The 26,067-nt window shown below is 37.0% G+C and overlaps 1 protein-coding gene and 1 long non-coding RNA gene across 2 annotated transcripts in view; one reads left to right on the forward strand and one right to left on the reverse strand.

The window, feature by feature from the left end:
• Positions 1-18,458, reverse strand: part of GALNT3 (polypeptide N-acetylgalactosaminyltransferase 3) — a 145,721-nt gene extending 127,263 nt beyond the window's left edge. The window contains exon 1 of the mRNA XM_053698391.1: positions 18,114-18,458. The gene's annotated coding sequence lies outside the window, so the exon portion shown is untranslated. The remainder of the gene's footprint in view (positions 1-18,113) is intronic.
• LOC128645403 (uncharacterized) overlaps positions 18,208-26,067 on the forward strand; it is an 18,841-nt gene continuing 10,981 nt past the window's right edge. The window contains exon 1 of the long non-coding RNA XR_008400110.1: positions 18,208-18,325. This is a non-coding gene — a long non-coding RNA (uncharacterized LOC128645403). The remainder of the gene's footprint in view (positions 18,326-26,067) is intronic.

Here is a 26,067-nt window from a genome sequence, read left to right on the forward strand (position 1 = left end):
TAAATCTCCTTGGGACATCTCTTAGGGGCTCTAGTTGAAATTCGAGTGATATTGGGGCATGATCTGAAATGACTATTGGGGTGATTGCTGCTTTTATGTTTCTAGGGCAAAGTTTCTCATCTATTAAAAAAAGATCTATTCTAGAGAACGTTTTATGCGCTCTAGAAAGACAGGTGTATTCCCGTTGATCGGGGTTATGTACCCTCCATATGTCTCTTACCATTAAATTCTGGTATATATTCTTAAATATCTTTGTTTCTAATTTGTCCTTTTTATTTTTAAGTTGTTTACTGTTAAATCTCTTTCTGTCTAGCGGGGACTGTGGGGCCATGTTGAAGTCTCCCCCCATTATCAGGAACCCCTCTGAGTGTAACAGCACCGTAGATTGAATTAAAATCCAAAAATCATAATCGAGCTCGTTAGGCGCATATATATTAAGCAGTGTATATACTTGTTTGAAAATTCGTGTTTTCACCATTAGAAATCTCCCCTCTGGATCGCTCCTTGTCTGTAGTATCTCTGCCTCTATTCTCTTACCAAACAATATTGCAACTCCCCTCTTTCTCCCAATACTGGGTGAGGCTACTACCTCCTTAACCCAGGAACCCTTAAGTTTCATAGTTTCTTCCATGCCCAAGTGCGTTTCCTGCAGAAACACTATATCAGCTTGCATCTTGCGCGTGTGAGAGACAATAGCTTTCCTTTTAATAGGAGTTGTTATTCCTCCTGTATTCCATGACACTATTTTAAAATTTCTGGAGCTGTTAATCATCTAGTTTGGGTGCCTGGTAAACTTTTTGATATGAGGGGAAGGAGTGACACGGGATGGGGAGAGCAAGGGACACGGGCGGGGGAGACGTGAGAGGGAGGAAAAAAAAAAAAAAAAAAAAAAAAAAAAAAGGAAAGAAAAAAAAAAAAAAAAATTCAAAATAAAATGATGGGGAGTTTGAAACTCAATTTTATGAAAGGGGAGAGGAACCTGTCCTCTCTTTTCCCTTTTGTTGTATTCCCCCCTAGCTTCAGATAGGTCGCTCGCCATTAAATGCAAGTATGTCATAGAAAAAATAATATACTTTAAAAAAGGGAAACATAAATTTCTATTGCGTGTTTACTACTAAATTCCCCTATATATGGGGGTGTTCAACTTGCTTTTCCTAGTTTAGCTAATAGATTCTCAGCATCTTTTACATTATCCACTATGTATGTATTCTCAGGAGTGAGAACTTTAAGTTTGGCCGGGTAGATGATCATTGCCCTATAACCCTTATGGATTAGCTTTGTACAGAGGGGTGCTAGCTCTCTTCTTCTCAGTGATGTCTCGGCCGAAAAGTCTTGAAACATGTAAATTTTAGCTCCCTCTATGATAATAGGTTGTTTCTTCCTGTATTGTTGCATCATGTTAATTTTATCTAGATAATTCAGGAAGCGTACTATCACTGGCCTGGGTCTGGTGTCCGAGTTATTATCTGCCTGAGGTGGGCCAATTCTATGGGCCCTTTCTATTATTATCTGTGGATCCTTTATATCAAGAGTTGGAGCTAAGGTGTTAGTTATGAATAAAGATAAATTTTCAAATTTCTTTCCTTCCGGAATTCCTATTATCCTAATGTTATTCCTCCTAGATCTATTTTCAGCGTCTTCTAATCTAAGCTGCATTTTTTGTATTTTAATTTCTGTTTCTTTTATTCTTGCCTCATGTTCAATTGAGAGATCCTCTAAATCTGATACCCTTTGCTCTGCCTCTTGCAGCCTACTTGAGAACTGTCTGACTTCTTGAGACAACATGGCAATATCTTGTTTTATTTCAGATCTTAGATCTTCAAATTTGGGCTTCAGGGCTTCTGAGATATTATGGACCAAACTTTGCATACTAAACATCTCATTTATTGGATTTAAATTTGGTGCTAGGTGTGCCTCAGCAATATTTTCTACAGCTCCTTTAGATTTTTTATCTCTGGGTCTACCTGCCATTCTTGGGGGAGAGGGTTTGTGGGGTGTGTTGAGGAATTTGTCCATGTGCTTAATGTGCATATAAAAAAAAAAGGGGGGGAGACTTCATAGAAGAGAAAGGAAAAAAAAAAAGGACAAAAGAAAAAGAAAGGGTGTGGGGGGGAAAGGGGAAAAGAGAAAAAAGAAAAAGAAAACAAGGGAGAGTGCGCTAACCAATTGAGGAGTTTCCTCTCTCTCCTCCTCTTTTCCTTACGGTGTGTGCAAGTGAGAATGGAAACTAAGTGATAGTACAATGTACTATTTATTACCTGTGTTTAGTACGATGGGGAAAGCCCCCAATAATAGGACTGTGGTTTTCTTTTGGGGTGTGTGATCAAGAATTGACAGTTTGGCAACCTGTAAGTATGCTTTAATCTAGGGGATTTTTTATTTTATTTCCTTCCTTTCACCCCTATTCCCCTGCCTACTAGAGCGATGCTTAGGGCTTCCTGACCTCTCTATTGTTTAGATTTTACTTTATTTAATTCTAGGTGATTGCAGCGTGCTAAATTCTGAGGATGACTTGTGCAGTACTTAATTTGATGTACAGTTTCTCTTGAATTGTGATTATGCCATCTATATTCAATTACTCCTAGTCAGAAAGCACTGAGGATATCTGAACTATACTGCTTTGATGTACTTATTAGATTTACTTCATTCAATATTCAAAATAACCTTATCAAGACAGCAGATATAAAAAACAACTAGAACAGAACAATATCAACAGAAACTATGCAACATACGGGAGAAATAGAAAAAAAAATGCAAATGTGAGAGAGATAAATGCGATTTTGAGTTTGTTCTCTGTAAATTAGTAAGCAGGTACATGCTGGTGTTATTAAGGGTACAAGATCAGTCCTGATATCAGACAAATTCATACAAAGTCATTGTCTTCTATATCTTCTCAGTCCTTTCTTCTCCCTTTGAATCTTCCCTTTTATTTCCACTTTACTTCCTTATTTGCTTCTCTCCCTCTTTTTCCCCCTTTTTTCCCCTTTTTTCCCTTCTTCCTTCTTTATTTTGTTTAAGGTGGGGTAACAAATCGAAGTGGGGGGGGGGGGAGGGTGGAGGTTTTACAGGGCAATAATGTTCTCTGTGAGAACTTTAACCTTTGGTGTAGTTTTGTTAAGGTTTTTCTCCTTATTATTTATAGAGTGCCTCAAAAAAGTAACCCCCTCTTGGTTAGCAGAGATTTTTAAAGAGTTTATTTAAGACTTTTTTCTCTCTTCTTCCCTTCTATATTACATGGAGAGTTCCCTTAATTTCTTTATCCCCTTCCTTTTTGTTGTGTGCTACTCGCTTTCTTTATTGTGAAAATTCCCCTTTTTGTTAAGCCTTTTTATTAAGCCTTATGTAGCCACTTTTAGTTATAGATGTTACTTTGTAAAACATATGCCTTTGGCTTTAGCATTGTACTCACCCTTCCCTCCTTTGATTGTTTTCTAAAAGTTATCGTTCTTCCCGGTGGCCTGCAGGTTGCTAAACCTCTTTCTTTCAGGTAACGGTATGGAATTGCCAGGGCTCGATCTATCCTCAGCCCAGCTCCTCCCACGCAGCACCGGTGGGGGAGGAGTGAATCCTCCGGCAATAGTGGCAGTGAGACCCGGTACCAAGCCGGGCCTGTGGGGGGAGGAGAAGAGTGAAGGGGCAACCAGGTATCGCCTCACTCGCACAAGGTAACAACAGCAGCGTGAGCCCTCTCCTCGGGTATCAAACAGCCGGGTCCTGCTGGTACCTCCTCCCTCGCAGCACCGGTGGGGGAGGAGGACATACACCTTGCTTCTTCGGCTCTCCTCGCCAAGCCCCTCTCAGCAACCAGGTGAGCGGTAAACGGATCAGAGTGCGGCAAACCAGCGGCCACCGGTTACTTTGTCAGTCGGGAGGGTGAGAAAATAATGCCGTGGGAATCTGTTTAGCTTGTGAACTTGATTTGTAGATATACCTTTCATTTGAGTTTTCAAACTTTGTTAGCAGCTGTGTAGACTTTTCTTCAGGGGGTCACCTGTGGGATTTTAGCGATCTTCTCTGTGCTAGGGAGTTTTCACATAGCGGAGTGGAATGCGCTGTGGGTTCCGGCAGCGCGTCTATTATGCTGGCCAGGTAGCAGCCCTTTACGTCTGGGCTAGGTGCATGGAAAACATCACCAGGTGCTAGGAGCTGGAGAACAAACGCTCAGCCACCTGTGCTAAGCTCCTCCTCCGGAACCGGATCCAGAGCATCAGGACTTTTAATTTTAATCAACTTTCCAATTTACTTTTATCATCAAATTTGCTTTTTTCTCTTGGTATTCTTACTTTAAACTAAACATAGGTAGGCTCTAGGCCTGTCAAAAATAATCGTTTTGACGATGCATCGCGATGCGGCATGAAACGATTCTGCATCGATGCGCTGAGACGCGATAATCGATTAACGTTACCCACGTGACCAGCCTCCAGGAAAAGTAAAAGAAAGTGCGCGAAAGTGCGCGGTACATCGTTTTGACGTCACTGACGTCACGTCACCCAATAAAGCAACATGGGCGCTCCATGGGCGGTCTCTTGAAGTGCCGAAGTTACGCAGTAGGAGCAAAGCAGGAGTGTGTTGCCTGAGATTGATGATGGTACACGGCAGTATACTACAGCTACACGGCGGGCTCATTTTTATTTTGTGGGAGACAGAGGAGGAGACCTATGGTGAGAATTAGACTAACTAACCGTTTGTTTAGTTAATAGTTACCAAAACGTTGTACATTTTGCCAATGCCATGCCATAATTGCCATTGCCATGCCTGCCTATTGCCTCAACTGCCTACTACTTGCCATAGGTAAACTAATTATTAACTTACTTAAAGAGCAAATCAATAAGGGGTACACAATCACATTTATTACACAATAAGGGGTAACAATTAAATACTTGCCTTATTTACTTAACGTAGTATGCTGAGCTGACTGAGGCTCAGGCTGCTGCATAATTAATTGCTGCATTATTGAATAATATTGCATAATTTGCATATATAAAAAATGTATTATAAATAAATATAGTATACTATTGTCTAATAATGTCTCTATTAGTCTAATCTGTATCTATTATCTACATGTTTTTCACATGGATGGATGGCCTGGTCTGAAGTTCTAATATTTTAATAATATATTAATTCAAGAAAGTGCATGCAATTTTAAACAACTTTCCCTATTATATAATTTGCTTATCCTTTGTTGAAATGCATAGCCTCCTCCTTGTGCACAAAGTATTATATACTTAGTAAGTAATGTGTGTGCTGTGCAAGTGCAATGCATTGCTAATATGTCATCAACAAACGATATCTGAGAAGTATGAAGCAAATTAAATAATAGAAGTTAGTTATGATGTTTATTTAAAATTGTATTCTCTATCTGAATCATGAAAGTAAATGTTTGGGTTTTTGCACCTTTAAGTGTGTAATATATTACAGTAACTTACAGTGTCAGTGAGTGAGTGATGTCCCCTGCAATTATCACAATGCAATTTGTTTTAAAATTTATGTTCGCAAAATGTATGGCATTGGCAAAGTAGTTGAAGTTACTAGTACTTTTTGATTTTACATTTGCGGCTTGACATTTTGACAACTGGAACTTAGTGTATTTTCTTTTTTTTTTTAACACTGACAGAGTTTGACGTTGACAACAACATCATCCGTCACATATGTCATGCTAAAATGACAGAGGGAGACAAAAAAGATAGAGAGATAAAAAATGCACCTAGCATTTTAAAAGCAAGCATCTGGGCACATTTTGGATTTTATGAACATACTGGAAAGCACGAATTGGACAAGACACACGCGGTTTGTAAAGCCTGTCACACAAAAATTAAATACCTAGGGAATACTACTAACTTGAGAAATCACGTTAGACGTTTTCACTCTGAGATGCTAACACCTGCCGCTGCCGCCAGTGCCACTGCCAAGGAAATAACAAGACTAGCTGAAGCTCATCAGCCAAGAATTGATGCAATGCTGTCAACTTTGCCACCCAACTCTGAAAAAGGGAAGAGAATAACCAAAGCTGTGGCAACTTTCATAGCGAAGGACCTACGGCCTTACTCTGTTGTGGAAAACCTTGGGTTTCGCAACCTGTTGAAGACACTAGAGCCACGTTATAAGATCCCGTCACGCAATCACTTAACAGAAAACGTTATACCTGCACTCTACCAAGAAACAAAAGCTCAGGTAATTGCATCAATGAGCCAAGCCAGTCGAGTCGCACTAACGTGTGATTCATGGACTTCAGTCACGACGGAGTCTTATGTAACAGTAACTGCACATTACATTAGCAAGGACTGGAAGATCTTGTCGCATGTGCTGCAAACGAGAGCAGTTTATGAGTCTCACACGGGTTCTCATCTGGCGGAGCTACTGTCTCGTGTCGTGGAAGAATGGCAGCTGTCCGATAAATCTGTAGTGCTTGTGACCGACAATGCTTCGAATATGATTGTTGCTGCTCAAGTTGGAAAATTCCCTCATGTAAAATGCTTCGCCCATACACTGAATCTCGCATCCCAGCGGGCGCTGAAAGTGGCCACGCTCTCCAGGCTTTTAGGCAGAGTGCGACGAATATCAACATTTTTTCACCGCAGCACTACAGCAAACCACTGTCTGAAAGAAAAACAGAAATGTCTTGGCCTGAAGAATCATAAGCTGATAACTGATGTGACAACAAGGTGGAACAGCTCATATGACATGGTCGAGAGGTTCCTAGAACAGCAACCTGCAATCTGTGCCACATTGTTGTCTCCAGAAGTCAGAAAAAAAGTGAGTCAGATCTCTGCACTCTCAACGAAACAGATGTGTCAAATGCAGAGGATGCTGTGAGTGCATTAAAGCCAATGAAAGATGCAACCACACTGATGTCAGAAGAGCGCAATCCAACTGTTTCTCTCATTGCCCCTCTAAATGCACAACTGCTCCAGAACATGACAGACACCATGGGAGACACACCCATGATCCATGAGATCAAGAATGCCATCAAAACAGATCTCCTGAAGAGGTACAGCAGTGAGGCAGAGAAGAAGATACTTTATACAGCCTCTGCCCTGGATCCTCGTTTTAAGGGACTGCCTTTTATTCTCACAGAGGAGGAGAGATTGGAGATATACAGAGGAGTGACTGAGGAGGCTGCATCCTTGGAGGTAATTTTAATTGCATCATGTTTCTTGAAAAATTTATAAATTGAAAACAAACATAAAACATACCATCATCCATACAAAATAGGCTTAGCTATCACTGCAGTAGCTTGATTAGTAGCTAGTTTAATGAGTACAAGGTTTATTATATAAGTCAGTTTGAAAACGCCACAGTCAGTCAACTTTCCTCCTCCTCCGTCCACTCCCAAGTCCTTCCTAATAGATGTGAGCTGTTGCATGCATTTATTTATGCACTACTGTCTCTCTGAGCACACACATAGCATTAGCTGGCTGGCTGCTCGAGGTAATAATGAATGCTATTTTTTCTATTCTTTTGTTCAAACACAGATTGAGTGTACTAGTACAGTTACATCTAGGAGGACAAACGTGGATGAAGTGCCACTGCCTGAGGGAAAAGAAACTCTGGAAGAAGAATCAGCCATCGAGGAGGATAACCCTTCTCCTCCCAAAAGAAAGTCCACATCGCTTCTCATGACTTTGCTGGGACAGTCTTTCACTGACACTGAAGGTACAATAGAACCCAAGACCCCCTATGCCAAGGCTGAAGAGGAAATAGAGAAATATTGTAAAGCCCCATCTCTGCCTCTCACTGAAGACCCTTTGAAATGGTGGCATGTACATGAGGTCATATTTCCCCTCCTCTCTCATTTGTCAAAGCGATACTTGTGTATCCCAGGTACAAGCGTGTCTGCAGAGCGTGTTTTCTCCACTGCAGGAGATGTGGTAACGGCAAAAAGAAGCACCCTCAAACCAGAGCATGTGGATCAACTAGTGTTTTTACAGAAAAACCTACATATTCCATAATTCTGAGTAGTGATTCAGGTTTATAATATTAATATTTAATGTTTTTTGGCACATCCAGAAGAAAGTGCTGTGTGCCCCACTGCCCAGTGCAGACTACTACTGTTAAGTTATTTTATATTTGTTACTGTTATATAGCTTATAGCTTTTTGAAAAATGAAGCTTAAAACCTTGAGTAAATCTTTGTTGGATCACAAAATATACTAGTACACTACACGACACGACCGACCACGTCACTCACTGTCACAGTCACACACAAACAATACAAAAGAAACAACACACAACTGTACACACCTCATGTGTGCGTGTCAGTCAGTGTCACCCTTCACCATGATTCACTCTTTTTATGATGTGTGTTTTTTTTGGTATTGTTTGACTGTGTGCGACTGTGAGTGTGTTGTGTAACAATATATTTGTGATCCCATAAAGATAATCAAAGTTAGTAAATCTAGTAGTTCAATGCTACTTGTTGTATAATGTCTATTACTACTTCTAGTGTTACTGTGATGTTTGCCAATCAGGAAGTGCTCTGTTTTGTAGATGTTGTGCTATTGTTTACAGCACACCCCTGTATTGTTTGCAATGCAGTGAGTGCATAGTGCACACTGCATAAGGGATTATTAATATTATTCATTCACACTAAAAATTGTCTATTTTAAATAGACCCTTTAAGAAAGATATCATATGTTTTTGTTTATGATCCCAATCCCAAATGCCATCCCACCCACTCTCAGGCAGATCTGTAGGGGTTAACCGAATATAACCAACCAGTTAACAATAACAATGTGTGTACTGCAGTGTCTAACTGTCTCTTTATGAGTGTGTGAGTGTGTCTGTGAGTGAGTGAGTGCCAGTTTGAAAAGTTTGTATGTATCTCATTCTCTATGAGTGTGTGTGAGATGAGTGTATTAACTGCCTTTGAATGTTTTTGTTTGTATGTGATTGTGTGTCTGTCCCAGTGTCTAAGTGTCTATGAGTGTGAGTGTGACTGTGGCTGACTGGGTGGCTGTGGTGCCTTTGAATGTTTTTGTTTGTGTGTGTGTCCCACTGTCTCTCTAGTGTCTGAGTGTCTAGTGAGTGTGACTGTCTAACTGTCTATGAGTGCACTATGCAGAGAGTGAGACTGAAGCCAAACCACTATAGGGGAAGGAAAAGCCTTGAGTAAACCTTGAGTAAATCTTTATTGGATCACAAATATAATGTACACTACAGACAGTACAGCACACACAGCCACACACAACAGCACAATACAAAAATAAAGCACACACACCTCAGGTGAGTGGCGTGCCACCCTTTCTTCACCATGATTTACTCCTTGATGTCTGTGTCCTTTTTTATGTATTGTTTGTTTGTGTGTGAATGCTGTGTACTGTTCAGTGACAGACTCAGTCACTGTTCAGTTGTGTGTAGTACTGCTTTAACAGTAACTAATAACTAATTATATTTGTGATCCCATAAAGATAATATAATCATCAAGAAGAAACTGTAGTTATAGTAGTTCAGTTCAATGCTACTTGTTTTAAATGTCTCTCTCTCTAGTACTATTGTAAGTCTGTAACTGTGTGTAAACTAATTGTATATGTCACAATCACATGTGTGTTGTGTGCACACTCTGTGCTGTGTGTTGTGTTCCAGATTCTTCACGTGATGTTTGTTTGCCACAAATTGACAGTCATGAAGGCACAGTGGACTGCACCTGTAATTTTGTACCTATAAGGGATTTATGTTTTGTTTTCTGAGGACAATTTTCACACAAATAAGGTATTATGGTGGTAACTTAAGCTTAACCTATCTATTTTGGTTTTAATTTAATGTCTATTATTATATTATTATTACTAAGTAAGTAAAGAAATTAAATTAAAACCAACATAGATAGGTTAGACATTTATTTGTTGTTCATGTTTCTTTACAAGTGTATAGTGTACTACTTACTATATATAATATATACATTTAAATATTTTCTTTTACTGAAGAAGTACACTGTGAGCACTGCACTTTTTACACTACGTACTCTGTAACTACAGTTTGATGCCATAATATTGTTTCCAAACCAATACAACAATTGCCATTTAGTATTTACTGTTCTATAAACTGTTGTTGTCTGCTGTGTTCAGACTTTGCCACAGGAAGAGTGTCCTTTTTTGAGCTAATAAAATAAAAAAAGAGTTTATTTCAATACTTTGACTTCTTGAATTTTTTTTTCTGAAAAATTTAAAAATTGGGCAGAAATAGTGCAGTAATCGTGATGCATCGCGATGCATCGTAGAATCGAATCGTATCGAATCGTTACAATGATAATCGTAATCGAATCGAATCGTGAGACAGGTGAAGATGCGCAGCTCTAGTAGGCTCATATGCTAATTTCTAAGCCTTTGAGGGCTGCCTCATCACATGCTTTTTAAATCACTTTTCTACACAAAGAGACAGAAAGTACACGTGGTCCATATAGATAACACTGTGTTCAGGCACAGGGGGTTATTTAAAGGGACAGTTTACTCAAAAATGTTCTCCCCTTTAATTTGTTCCCAATGATCCACTTTACCTGCTGGAGTGTATTAAATTGTTTACAAGTAGCTCCTTTACCCTTATATTGGCATTTGAAATTGTTAATTTAACATGTGGTATCCCCACCTATTCTGAAAGTTTGTGGCCGCGCGTACCAGCTATAGATAATCTTTGTAAACACAGCCAGCAGAAGAGATTACACTCCCAGTGTGATAAAGCAGAGATAAGGTAGTAAAATGTTGATTTTCCATTGTTCTCTCAAAGTATTGGTGATTGTTTTAAGGACAGATATAAGATAAAGAAGCAGGTATATGTGCACAATGTGATACAGTAATGAGATCTGATTATACCTACAAGCTCAACCTATTTTATTAGGCTGTGGCTTCAAAACACAAAATCCGAGCTTTAATATACAGAAATAAACCTTATAAAGCTAATTTTCATACATTTTTTACTCTGCAGTTGGTAAAAAAAGCAATTGTAAACACATTAAGGGAAAACCTATTTTACAGTATACTGTCCCTTTAAGATCTAGCACAATACAATGCTAAATTTAAGACAATAGATAATAAACAGTCACAGTCATGTGATCAGGGGGCTGGAAGAAGGTTCCTAGATACAAGGTAATCACAGAGGTAAAATACTGTGTTGGTTATGCAAAACTGGGGAATGGGTAATAAAGGGATTATCTATCTTTTAAAACAATAACAATTCTATGGTAGACTGTCACTTTAGTACTGACAAGACCTTTTTATATAATCTTGCCAGAGAGGAGAGCATTAGATACTAAGAATTTGAGAAAGGCAAATTTTAGCTTGATGACTGTTTATCACACTATGCAGGCTTCTGGTTGTGAAGGAGACACATACATTGCAATATAATGCTCAGAAAAAGCCCCAAATATTTTGTGTGATTTCTTTCCATCCCAGCAAGTTTTTTTTTTTATTATTATTATTGGACCCATAGAGAGAACAATGGAAAATGAACATTTTATAATCTCTGTCACACATCCTACTTGGAGCTTGATTTCATCTAAACCTTCTAGTTTACATAATTTTTAAAAACCGTTCAAAAGACAAATTCAGCTATTTTAAATGACAAAAGTAAAAAAAGGTAAAGGAAAGGTTTTTAAACAATTTGATATATTCTAGCAGGTAATTTTTTTTATAGAAAACACATTAAAGGAATATTAAACACTAAATAAATGCTAGATTCAATTATGCATTCAAAGAAAAGATTAGTCTGAATTACATGTAGTTTGATTTTTTTTTTTTTAAGTTTCATTAGTTGTTTCAATATTGAAAAAAATAAGTGTAAAGTTTTAATGTTTATAAAACAATGGGAGCTACCATGTTGTAACTTAGGTTACTTTCTCTGCTGGGCCAATTAGTAACAGTTATAAATAAGTATAAAACAGTGATCCACACTTCCATTTCTAACAGGAACTGAAAAACTCACAATTTAAGAATGTGGGACAAAATAATAAAAAAAAAAAAAAAAAAGTACATTGCACAGGTTTATTGGTTTTATAGGGAAAAAAATACAGTAAACTGTCCCTTTAACATAAGTAGTTTGGCATAAAATGTATATGTTTTCACATTTAGTAGGAATTCAGCAACACAGCTATTCATAGTAATATGTTTATAAATTAATAAATTAGGCAATTCAGAAATCAAAATATGTGCATTATGCTATACAATATTTGTATTATGTTAAACAATATATTATTTGTATATTTTGTTATTTGTATTATGCTGGATGGATCCTATTTGCATCTTTGTTACTCGAAAAAAATTTTCTAATGAATATATATAAAAGCTTTCCCAGTTGGTGATATGAATTTTGTAATAGCAATGTATAGGCCTACCCAGTTCTCATTGTGCAACAACGCATTAGAACTAGCTGAAACTTGTACAATACTTAATATCACTGGCCCCACAGAGCTAAGGAAACAGCTTCAGTCACGTAACAATTTAGTAACCTTAAAAAAAAAAAGTTATTTTGCTACAAGAAATTTAAAAAAGGACTATAAATTGGACATAAAAAAAATAACATATTTTCGTTCATGATTAAGAATGAGAGTACCGTTTTAAACAACTTTTCAGTTTACTTCTCTTACCATCTTTGCTTAATTCTCTTAGTATCCTCTGTTGAAAGAGCAGCAATACACTACTGGGAGCTAGCTGAACACACCGGATGAACCAATGACAAAGACATAAGTGCAGCCACCAATTACCAGCTATTTCCCAGCAGTGCATTGCTGTTCCCAAGCCTACCTAGGTATGTTTTTCAACAAAGAATGCCAAAAGAAAAAAGCAAACTAGATGTAAATTGGAATGCTGCATGCTCTGTCTGCATCCTTAAAGAAAAAAAAAGTTGTGTTTGTCTATCCCTTTAATTGCTAAGATGACCTAGGAATTTACAGCACAATGGAAAGTAACGTTATAGAAGCTGATGATTTTGTGCCATAACTATTTTATAGCGGTTTTAAAATGGACTAATGAAATACTGGAGTGGCCTGGGTCTGGGAGAGATGAGTCCTTCCTAGTGATACATATATTTCAGTGTCAAACGTCTTTAATAAACTATAAATAATGAGAGTAATAATGCTGTATTGCTAAACAGGAATTCATGTATCATATCGCCAAAGTATTGCAAGGTGGATGTGGGAATTGGCAAGTGTGAATAAACAAGGGCACAAATATGGTTACTAATGTAAGGAAGCTTCACAAAGTTGTTCACATAGAATGTTTTAGCTTATATTTAAAAAGATAGGAAAGTCTAAATTAAATTTGTGAGATTCAGACAGAAAGTACTTCATTTTTTATCCTTTGCTGAATTGTGCATATCCTACACAACTGCGAGCTAGCTGTTGATTGGTGGTTACACCCATTTGTCTTGTCATTGGCTCAACAGATGAGTTCAGCTAGCACCCAGTAGTACATTGCTGCTGTGGAGTGGATTTTAACTATGTGATTTATCCCTTTGCAGGGTTTAAACACAAAGTTAAAGTGACAGTCTGGTCTTAATTAAACTTTAATGATTCAGATAAGGAATGCAATTTTAAACAACTTTCCAATTTACTTGTATCATCAAATTTGCACTATTTTCTTGATATTCTTAGTTGAAAGCTAAACCTAGGTAGGCTCATATGCTAATTTCTAAGCCCTTAAAGGCGCCTTCTTATTTGAATGCATTTAACAGGTTTTTTTTACAGCTAGATGGTGTTAGTTTACGTGTGCCATATAGATAAAATTGTGAGAGGGCACTGAATGGCTAAAATGCAGGTCTGTCAAAAAAACTGAAATAAGGGAGCAGTCTTCAAAGAGTTAGATACAAGGTAATCACAGAAGTAAAAGGTATATTAATATAACAATGTGGTGGTTATACAAAAATGGGGAATGTGTAATAAAGGGATTTTCTATCTTTTTAACCAATAAAACTTCTGGAGTAGACTGTCCCTTTAAATACATTTCTTTTTGTTCTTGTATATACCTTTAAGAATAAATATTTAAAGGGACAGTCTAGGCAAAAATAAACTTTCATGATTCAGATAGAGCATGTACTTTTAAACAATTTTCCAATTTACTTTTATCACCAATTTTGCTTTGTTCTCTTGGTATTCTTAGTTGAAAGCTTAACCTAGGAGGTTCATATGCTAATTTCTTAGACCTTGAAGCCCACCTCTTTCAGATTGCATTTTAACAGTTTTTCACAACTAGAGGATGTTAGTTCATGTATTTCATATAGATAACACTGTGCTCGTGCACAAGAAGTTATCTGGGAGCAGGCACTGATTGGCTAGACTGCAAGTCTGTCAAAAGAACTGAAAAAAGGGGCAGTTTGCAGAGGCTTAGATACAAGATAATCACAGAGGTTAAAAGTATATTATTATAAATGTGTTAGTAATGCACAACTGGGAAATGGGTAATAAAGGGATTATCTATCTTTTAAAACAATAAAAATTCTGGTGTAGACTGTCCCTTTAACATATTATCCAACTACTTGTAGAAATATTTAACAAGTCAAAAACATTTTAGAACCACTGGTGGATGAAGTGTGAAATAAAAGGTGAGTAGCCCAATTGCACTTCAGAATAAAATACCTTTATAACTAAATGTAATATTAGCGAAATCAACTCTGTTCCTTTTTTACTTAAAGAAAAAGTAAACATTGTTCAATATGTCACAAAATTCTGGACTTTGTCGTTTTACCTAGTGCGGGAGTGATCTACATTGCCGAAAAGGATGGCTTCCCTTATAAGGTAAGCAATAGTTTTAAGCCTGCAAATTAGGTGTTTTGAAAATGTTTTCATAGGAAAGTCTATCCTTAATCTGCCCATAGTGCAGAATTATGTAACATCTTGGCCCTTTTAAAGAAAAATAAATATTTAAAATGATGTTATAATTACATATTCCTGTTACTTTCTCTAATAAAAGGGGCCATGATAAGATTATATGGCATACAACTACAGTAACATCACTACTGTATTTAGATTGAGTGATCAGGAGTCTGCTAAAGCATTCATTATATATGCTGTAGATATACACTGTATAAATAAAGATTAAAGGGACAGTACACTATAAAATTGTTTCTTTATTAATGTGTTCCAATAACTTTTTTAAAAAAAAAAAAAATCAGATCTCATTACTTTATTACATTGTGTAAATATGCCTGCTTCATTATCTTATATCTTTCCATAAACCAATCACCAATACTTGGAGAGAACAATGGAAAATATAATACACTCCAGCAGGTAGATGTGGATCATAGAAGTAGATCATTTGGAACAAATTAAAGGGGAGAATGTTTTTGAGTAAACTGTCCCTTTAACAGTACCTTTGGAGGGGTTAATTGGACAGTTCACCCAAAAAAAATATCTCACATTTAAATTGTTCCCAATGATCAATTTTACCTGCTGGAGTGTATTTAATTTTTACAGGTAGCTCCTTTACTCCTATGTTGGCCTTTCAAATAGCTGATTTAGCTTGTGGTAGCCCAACCTATTATGAAAGTTTTAATACTGGAGTCCCAGCTATTAAATAGCCTAAGTAAACACAGCCAGCAGAAAAAAATTACACTTGCAGTGGGGTGCAGGATAGTTAAGTAATAACATGATAATTTCCATTGTTCTCTCTATGTATTGAGTTTTGGGTTTGCAGACAAATATAAGATAAGGAAGCAAGTGTGTGTACACAAAGTGATAACATAATGAGATATGGTATTACCTGAAGCTCAAAGCCATTATAATAGGATGTGGTTTAAAAGCACAAAACTAGCTAATTCATAAACACAAATATACCTGAAAATGCAATTTCTCATACATTTTATACTCTGCAGCTGGTAGAACAAGTCATTGAAAATACAATAATATAGAAACAATTTTACAGTGTACTGTCCCTTTAACCACACAAAAGACCCTGCAGGGGTTAATTGCAAAGATAAAGTATATGCAAGCAAAATTGCAATAATACAATGATCTAACACGTTAGAGCATTTATTTTTTGCACTTTTATGACACTTTAAGGTTCTGATTAGGATTCACTTTGTTACTGTACAAAACTGTAAACCATGAATGAAGTGAATTAGCACTGAAAAGTGTGAAATTCTAACAAGTATTCAAATTACCCATTAAAACTATGAACAGCTGAAAGGGGTGGTACAAGCTCAGTGTTATTTTAAATATGCTTTGTTTACAACTAAAGCACACACAAAAAATTAGATGTAATATATATGGACAAGAACCAAAAATAAGTATTACAATTATAGCAGTTTGCTAACAATAGCTACAAACCCGAATAATGTCACCAGTAAAGTAACAGAACAAAGAAATGACATATTTGTTTAACTCCATAAGCTGTAAAAAGTGTGAGCTGAAAACTGCAATAACATTAATCAAAGAATATATTCAATTAAATTGTGTATAAAAAAAAAACCTTTGTCCCTGTTAGTAATTTACAAACTGCAGTTCCTGGAAACTCTCTAGTGAGAAAAAAAATCCTGATTTACTAGGAGAATTATCAGCACAGTGTGCAAATACACGATAATTGTATCATGTAAAGTAAACATTGTTTACCCACTTAGCAAATAGGTTCTGCAAAGTGACAGGTGAAGTATAGCACTCATTATCTGTACAAGATCTATTGTGATTGTGTGCGTTCACCACTTTTATAGATATAATTGGTAATGTAGCTATGGCAATATTAGTGACAGTCAAGTCAAAATTAAACTTTCATGATTTAGATAGTGCATGCAATTTTAAACAACTTTCAAATGTACTTTTAGCATCACATTTTCTTTGTTCTCTTTAAATTCTTTTTTTTTAAAGCTAAACCTAGGTAGGATCATATGCTAATTTCTAAGACCTTGAAGGCCGCCTCTTATCTGAATTCAGTTGACAGTTTTTCACAGCTAGAGGGCATTAGCTCATGTGTTCCATATAGATAACATTGTGCTCGTGCACTGATTGGCTAAAATGCAAGCCTGTCAAAAGAACTACTTTAAGAGGCAGTCTGCAGAGGCTTAGATACAAGATAATCACAGAGGTAAAAAGTGTATTAATATAAAAAAGTGTTTGCTATGCAAAACTGGGGAATGGCTAATAAAGGGATTATCGATCTTTTTAAGCAATACACATTTTCAAATAGACTGTCCCTTTAAAGGTTAATGCTTAGCCAATTTTAATAACAGAATTTTAACGTTCCTTGATCTTAAAGGGACACTGAACCCAAAATGTTTCTTTTGTGATTCAGATAGAGCACGCAATTTTAAGCAACTTTCTAAGTTACTCCTATTATCAACATTTCTTCATTCTCTTGGTATCTTTATTTGAAATGCAAGAATGTAAGTTAAGATGCTGTCCCATTTTTGGTGAACACACTGTGTTGTTCTTGCTGATTGGTGGATAAATTCACCCACCAATAAACAAGTGCTTTCCATGGTCCTGAACCAAAAAAATAGCTTAGATGCCTTCTTTTTCAAATAAAGAAAGCAAGAGAACGGAGAAAATTTGATAATGGGAGTAAATTAGAAAGTTGCTTAAATTTGTATGCTCTATCTGAATCATGAAAGAAAAAAAAATAAGTTCAGTGTCCCTTTAAGATTGAATGAACATCTACAATAGAGACCTTTTGCTTTTAGGAATGTATTATGAATATAACAATGTGCAAGTGCCTGCAAAGTTACTATTTATATAACGCTATAGAGATAACAATCTCAGGCAGCAGCAAGTCATCATTTTCTATATCAAAATAGATAGTATGAATTTTCTTGACAATCTACTTTAAAGTTTGATTTACTTAGGACTATTGATACTCTTTTTGTTTTCTTTTGCTGCCAAGATAAATTTCATCGCAAAACAATGACTCAATGACTTTGTATTCTGACGGCTTAAATAAGAAGTCATAGGATTTACAGAGGAACCATTTAACCATGTGACTGCCAGGGGGCGGCATAAGGGTTAATTGCACAACAGTACAATACAAGAGGAGTTACTGCAGATTGTTGGTTCCGCTTCTAGGACATTCATTGTGCCAGAGAGCAATAGAGAGAAAGGCAGAAATAACTTTTCTTCAGCACCCAGTGGATGATCTATGTCATGAAAAGCAGATATTGGGAAGTACAGAGCGCTGCTGGCTGAAGTTAGGAAAGTTTCATACTTACAGTGATGGAGCGGGATGGTGCTGAGCTGATCCTCCGTGTTGGGCAAGTAGTGCCAGGGACTGGTGTGACTGCCTGTTTTTTCAGGCTGATCCTGGGCAGGTGGCGAAGGCGGAGAGAGCTGCTGGCGGAAGGAGGCAGTGACTGTGGTGATGGAGCTGATGACAGATGAGGCGCAGCGGCTGCCTCTTCGGCTTCCGCTTTGCTGGACCCAGGTGAGATGATCATGCTACGTAGCCAAGGGCTGAGGCCGGCACTGCGCATGCGCCACTGTGTTTTACCTGCTCAACGCCCTTACCTGACATCCTCATGTGGGCAAACCGGAAGAGTCTCAGTGTGTGTATGTGACTTTAGCGCTCTGTGATTGTTGTGTGAGCTTCCTGACCTAATACTGCCACTCAAATGTGAGAAGGATCAAAGACGACTCTATTAAATCATTGTCTGCAGATAAGAGTTTTAGTGTTGTTGCATATCCCCCGGATACAGCCAAGTACTTCATCTATAAAGCCCATTTACTCAGTACAGTACTTAATGTATACAGTTAATTTACTCAGCGCTCATATAGTGCATTTACTCAGAGTTTAGTACTTAATCTATAGTCAATTTACTCAGAGCTCAGTACTTACTCTATAGAGCCCATTTACTCAGAGCTCAGTATTTAATCTACAGAGTTCATTTACTCAGAGCTCATATAGTGCATTTACTCAGAGTTTAGTTTAATCTATAGAGTCCGTTTATTCAGAAATCTACTTAATCTATATAGTCCATTTACTCGGAGCTCAGTACTTACTCTATAAAGGCCATTTACTCAGAACTCTACTTAATCTATATAGTTAATTTACTCAGAGCTCAGTACTTACTCTATAGATGCCATTTACTCAGAACTCTACTTAATCTATATAATCCATTTACTCAGAGCTCAGTACTTACTCTATAAAGGCCATTTACTCAGAACTCTACTTAATCTATATAGTCCATTTACTCAGAGCTCAGTACTTACTCTATAGATGCCATTTACTTAGAACTCTACTTAATCTATATAGTCCATTTACTCAGAGCTCAGTATTTAATCTACAGAGTTCATTTACTCAGAGCTCATATAGTGCATTTACTCAGAGCTCAGTATTTACTCTATAGAGGCCATTTACTCAAAGCTCAGTAATTAATATATACAGTCTATTTACTCAGAGTTCACTGCTTATTCTAAAGAGTCCATTTACTCAGAACTCTACTAAAAGGGGCATGAAACCAAAATATTTTCTTTCATTATTCTGATAAAGCATACAATTGTAAACAACTTTCCAATTCACTTCTACTATCTGATTTGCTTAGTTCTCTTGATATCTTTTGTTAAAAACCATATCTAGGTAGTCTCAGGAGCAGCAAATCACTACTGGGAGCTAGTTGCTGATTGGTAGCTGCATATATATTCCTCCTGTCACTGGTTCACATGATGTGATCAGCTAGCTCCCAGTAGTGCATTCCTGCTCTTTCAATAAAGGATACCAAGATATTGAAGCAAACTTAACAATAGAAGTACATCGGAAAGTTGTTTAAAATTATATGCTCTATCTGAATCATGAAAGAAAAAAATTGGGTTTCATGTCCCTTTAATCTATAAAGTGCATTTACTCAGAGCTCAGTACTTAATGTATAGAGTCCATTTACTCAGAGCTGAGTACTTAAAGGGACACTGAACCCAAATTTTTTCTTTCATGATTCAGATAGCGCATGCAATTTTAAGCAACTTTCTGGTTTACTCCTATTATGAAATTTTCTTCATTCACTTGGTATTTTTATTTGAAAACCAAGAATGTAAGTTTAGATGCCATTTTTGGTGAACAACCTGGGTTGTTCTTGCTGATTTATTGGATAAATTCACCCACCAATAAACAAGTGCTGTCCCGTCTGAACCAAAAATGGTCTGGCTCCTTAGCTTAGATGCCTTCTTCTTCAAATAAAGATAGCAAGAGAACAAATAAAAAATGATAATAGGAGTAAATTAGAAAGTTGCATAAAATTGCATGCTCTATCTGAATCACAAAATAAAAACATTGGATTCAGTGTCCCTTTAATCTATAGAGTCAATTTACTCAGGTCTGGATTCCGGAAGCTGTGGTAAAGTTTAGTGAATAGATATCGGTTGCATTTCACTCTTCCTTGTGTATCGCGATAACCTTTTACTTTCAACTCACGTGGCTGCAGTTGTGTGGCTGTATTAGGGACTCAGGTATGTGGAAGAGACCATGACGTGGTACCTGGGCTTGTCCCATTTGGCCAAATGCGGTAACTAACTCTTCCAGTTTTGCTTTTAATCCTAGCTGAGAGCTTGTGAGCAAGTGCTGGACTTTTTTATGTGTGTGCTGCAGTGTCTGTTTTTGTAATTATCTCTATTGACTTGCACCCGGGCAGGCCCGGGGTTAACTGCCTGTGACTCTGTTGACAGTGTAGCTTTATGTGAGTGCGATAGCAACCAAAGCTGAGCCTGTCTAGGCCGCGACGAGTAGTGGATGGCGCTGGAGCGTCGGGCCCACACCCCTTCCGTGTTTTGGATATGTCTGGGGAGATTATATAAACCTGTGCATCCTTCATTTTTTTCACAGTTGTTTGATTGTGAGCCTGCATTGTGTCGCTGTTTAGGGACCCAAGTTTTTGGAAGAGACCTTGACGTGGTACCTGGGCTTTTCCCATTTGGCCAGATGCGGTAACTAACTCTTCCATTTGCTGCTTTTTATCTTAGTTGAGAGCTTGTAAGTGAGTGCTGGACTTTCTCTGTGTGCTATATTAATATATATAAAGGTATAGATATATATTGTTCAAAAATACCATCAGATATATTTAGAAATATGCATTTATGAATAAATACAACATATTCTTCTATATACATATTTTCATGTCAGGTTAGCGCAAATGAGAATATGAGTTTGTGCGTGAGTGGGGTTTTTCCCCACTTTTTTTCTCCATTGACTTCTATGGGGGAATAGCTCATGGCCTGCACAATATTGTAAATTTGGCTTTTTGTGCGCATCAGGTTAGCGCAAGAGCGATAACTTTTTACTTTCAACTGGCAATATGAGCGCGACATGATGCCCGCAAAAAGTTTACTTCTAGCGCAATTAGTGCTCCACTCGTAATCTGGCTCTTAATCAGAAGCTAAATCTTTACTGTCCCTTTAATATTATATACATTTATTCTTGGCTGTGTAATTTCTCCTGTATATTATTTTTTACAACATGCGTTCTGCAGATTGTTACTACTACTCAGCGGGTTAACTCTTTTTGAAAACATTAAATTGACATAAACATTAAGCTTTCATGGTTAAGATAGAGCAATCAATCTTAATACACTTTTTAGTTTACTGTTATTAAATTTACTTTGGTGTCTTGGTATCCTTTTTTTTTTTTTTTTTTTTTACTACTACATTGCTGCTCTGGAGCTGACTCTACCTATGTGTTTAACTATTTTGCAGGGGAGAAACACACAGTTATATGCAAGCAATAGTGAAATGCTCCTACACATTACATCATTTCCTTTTTTGCATTTTTATGTCCCTTTAAAGGGATAATTAAATGTAAAATGTTCTCTACTTTAAAATGTTTCCAGTCATCCATTTTACCTTCAGGAGGGTATTCAGTTGTTCACAAATAGCTCTTTTATTTTGTCGTTTGAAACAGCTGGTTTTGTTTGTACTTAAATATTATTATAAGAAATCTGTGTAAACAAGTAGCTGCCAAAGAAATTCCACTCACAGAGGAGGTTAGAGAGAGAGATATTAAAATATTAATTTTCAGTTGCTCTCTATAAGTACTGGCTTTTGTGTAAACAGACTTAGATAAGATAAGATGTGTATAGAATTAAGGGTAAGAAAAGTGTCTGCTCTCCCTAAAAGCTCAGCTCATTTAAACGAGTTGTGGGTTTAACTAGCAAAACCAGCTACTTCATATAGTAAAATAAACCTAAATGATCTTTCTTCATACACTTTATACTCTGCAGCTGGTATAACAAGTCACTGCCCCTTTAAGGTAAGTCTTCATGTACACATCATTTCTTCCTACATATTTAAATACTGGATCCCTCCAAAACAAATAAATTGTCCCTAAAGACATAAAAAGTCTAATTATTTCCTGGGCTAATTTTCATACTTTGATCCACTTTGATCCACTATAAACAGATGTCAGTAGGATCTACAAATGAATATTACAGGAAATTTGGCTCAAATAAAGCTCTAGAATACTACATTATTCAGTCAATTACTTTGTCTATTTTTTAGTTTCAGTTTAAAATAAGCCTTTTAAAATGAAAAGGAATACACACCACAGTGAGCCCATTTTATTAACAGCGTTCTGGCTGAGTTTTTAATGAAATGTGCTATGGCTTTCTCTTTATTGAAGTCTTAACCCTTACTGTCGGGGTGGACACTACTAAGATTACAGTTTACTGCAGCAGTGGTGAGGATAATCCTACAATTTCATACAACCTTACCTAAATCGTTATTTCATTTATGCCCTGCTGGCTTGCTTTGAAAACTGATCTCCCTCGGCTCACATAAATCTGTCATTTTGTTGCTCATTACATTGGTACCTTTGCAGCAGTACTGCTCAGTGCATTAATAAACATGGTCGTTTTTTATGTTTATTTCTCAGTAAAAGTAATATTAGCATTACCGTTTTCAGGAATGGCACAAAAGGCAACCTGCCTCTCCACTATGTCCAGCATGTCTAAAAATAGGGATTTCTCACTGCCAAAAATAATTCCATGTACAATTGAGACCACTCATTTAAAAGAGGAGAGCTTGGTCTTTGAAAGTAATGATAACCACATCATCTAGATATGACATGGTAGGTTTAAAAATGCAAATGTCTTAAACCATTAGTTAATTAAAAGTAAAAGGTTGCTGGTATTATGTCTCTTTAAGAAGGTATGGGCAGACCCTAAAAAGGGAACCTGGCCACCCACAATCTTCACTGGTGATGCAGCATCGTCTGGCAAAGGTTAAGATTTTACATATCTCGCCACCTACTCTGGTGCAACCAATCACATGCGTGGGTGTTGTGAATCACAATATGCAACATGCAAGGTGGCAGAGAGGTTAAAAAGTAGCAAACGTATGACTTCTGCTTCTTAAATTGCAGTTGAAGATTCTCATGTGCAATCATGCAACTGTGAGGGCTCTGAAGCTGCAAATGCAGTTTTATAAATTAGCCCCTATATCTCCTTTTCACGTTTTAAATGTATATTACAATGCACATTTTACATGCTCTAAATAATTAGAACATTTTGGTATTACTAGCCCTAGCTTACTTTGCATAGTAATGTCACACCAGGGAGCGGCAAGAATTGTTCCTCTTGAACAGGACACACAACTCATGATAAGTGGCTAAATGCAATTGCCACTCTTGATTGGCTCACCAGCCATATTCTGCTCTGAGTTCCTGCTTGCAGCTCCTGAATGGGACTTTCCCTATATTAATACCTTTGTGGAGGTTAAATACATAGTAATACAAACATGACATCCTCTAACAAAGTATGTATAATGTATTTTTTTGTCTGAGAAGATCCCTGTAATACATTAGACAAAACCTAAGAGAAACAGTATGGGAAAGGGCCTTAAACCTTTACTTTTTTCAAAAAGTAAACCAACAGAAAGTTGAAACCTCTCAGGATAAGGTTAGAAAAACACTTTCAAATAAGGGGCCACATGACAAATGGTAGCTAAAGTTGCTGCTTTGGAACTGACTTGTAAGAATTTTTGTTTGCACATTTAGGTCAACTCTCTAGCTATTGCACTAGTGTTATAAAACAGAATAACTGTAAAAACTATATCCTTCATATCCTGCAAATTTCTAGAAGGGACATTGATTTTTTGTTTTGTTTATTTCTGGATCTAAAAGAGATACATTAAAATGTATGTTACCCCCCCCCCCTGTTTTCTCTTTTTAACATGTTCCTGTGCAAAGAAAAACAAAAAACAACTTTTTTATGCTTGTGGGGCATGTCACTTTCCACCAATGTGAGCGATTTCCTTATAAGCCAGTGAGTCACAGAGCAGTTGTTGCTCTTTCTACTAGTTTCAAAATCGGCTTCAACTTAACTTCCTTTTATAGCAAAATAGTTTAAAAGCACTCTTTTACATGCATGGTAACATTTTTTTAGATTAATGCCCATTTAATTTTGTTGGAAACATGTTCTTTGCTAAACTAAGAGCTGATTACTCTCAGAATGCAGAGGGTGGCAATGTGTCATCATCCTGTAGGGCTCCCCTTCTGATTCCTCGGTCCCCTGCACTGAGGTTTCCTGTCTAATTTCCTGCTGAAAGCGGGACACCCTGTGGCATCACCACATAGGGGCATGGAAAAGAGTCTGTTGCTGGGGGGGCGAGGGCTTTAAAAGACCATATCTCAGACCCCCTCATTTAAAAGATGGAAAGTTGCCCTTATGAGATGCAGACTCCTCTCTTTTAAATGAGCAGTCACTTGTCCCCCTAGCTTTCAGGTGATCACTGTTATAAATGTTGATTTCCTTCTCCACTAGAAAATAAGTCAATTCTAGAGGTGGCGCGGGCATATTTGGCAGAGCCCCCAGAGGAGTATGAGACCTTTCTGGGGAAAGAAGGAATTCCCCTCTGTTAAATCAGGGTTCACAACCCTCTCTAATTTTCAGGTGATTACTTGTCCAACATACACACCTGTGTAGTTTGACGAAAAGGGAGGTGGCACTTTTAAAACCCCTATTATAAAATACTGATGAGAATGAGACCCCCGGATGAAAAAAGGAGAGCCCCTGTTTTCAATGTGGGCTCTCATGGCTCTTTAATTAGTCGTTGGTTGTCATAAAAATGGAAATAACCTGCCTTGTATTTACTTTTAGGGGGGGGGGGGGGGGATTTTGTAAAAGCTTAAATTATATATGTAAATAAAGTTGGAATTACATATAAAAATAGGTTTATACACATTTTTTATATGATAGTTAATTTTTGTGAAATATTTTATGTTTGTGGTTGTCATATGTTAGACTTCATTAACTAACTGTAGGTAACAAATGGTTAAAGGGCAATAATAGTAAAATAAAATACATGCTCATACATTAGAGCATGTAATTTTAAGACTATCAACCCTGCACTACTGTGTGTTTAACCCCCTCAAAGTTTCCATTTGGGACCTGCAGTGCTCTGCGGGTCCCGAGCGGTACTTCTAGTGCAGGGTCGATAGTCTTAAAATTATATGCTGTAACAAATTAGAGCATGTCATTTTTCAGCTATTATTGCCCTTTAAATACATAAGCGTATAGTGACACAGTCATAACATTTTCTGTATTAAAACAATGGTTTAGTTGGGAAAACAATGACAAAAGTCTTCTACTGAAAAAGAGTGTTCATCTCTGCATGGAAATTAAAACCAAAGCGTGTGGCATAATCAAAAAGGAAGATAGCGCGGCCCTCATAAAGTGTTTTACTAGTGCTCTAGTGCCTTGATAGAACACACCAGTCTGAAAGAGGACAGAAAAATGAGCAAGATCTTTGTAGTGGTGATACTATTATTTTGAGAGTATGAAGGGAAATTATTCTCAAAATGTAATTCTTTTTAGGAGTATAAAAAATAAAGAGATCACCATGAAATAGTGGGTAACAAACAGTTAAGGCAGATATGTTACTGACCAGGCCCTATAGCCCCCAGAATGTTCCTACCAAAAGCAGCCTCAGAAGAGGCATACACATCAAAGTGGTACAACTGGAAAAAGTGGACAAAGTAGCTGCCTTACAAATCTGTTCCACAGATGTCTCATGACAAAAGGCCTAAGAAGTGATAACTGCTCTAGTACAGGGAGTGCAGAATTATTAGGCAAGTTGTATTTTTGAGGATTAATTTTATTATTGAACAACAACCATGTTCTCAATGAACCCAAAAAACTCATTAATATCAAAGCTGAATATTTTTGGAAGTAGTTTTTAGTTTGTTTT

The sequence above is a fragment of the Bombina bombina genome, chromosome 1, assembly GCF_027579735.1.
Source record: "Bombina bombina isolate aBomBom1 chromosome 1, aBomBom1.pri, whole genome shotgun sequence".
NCBI lineage: Eukaryota > Metazoa > Chordata > Amphibia > Anura > Bombinatoridae > Bombina > Bombina bombina.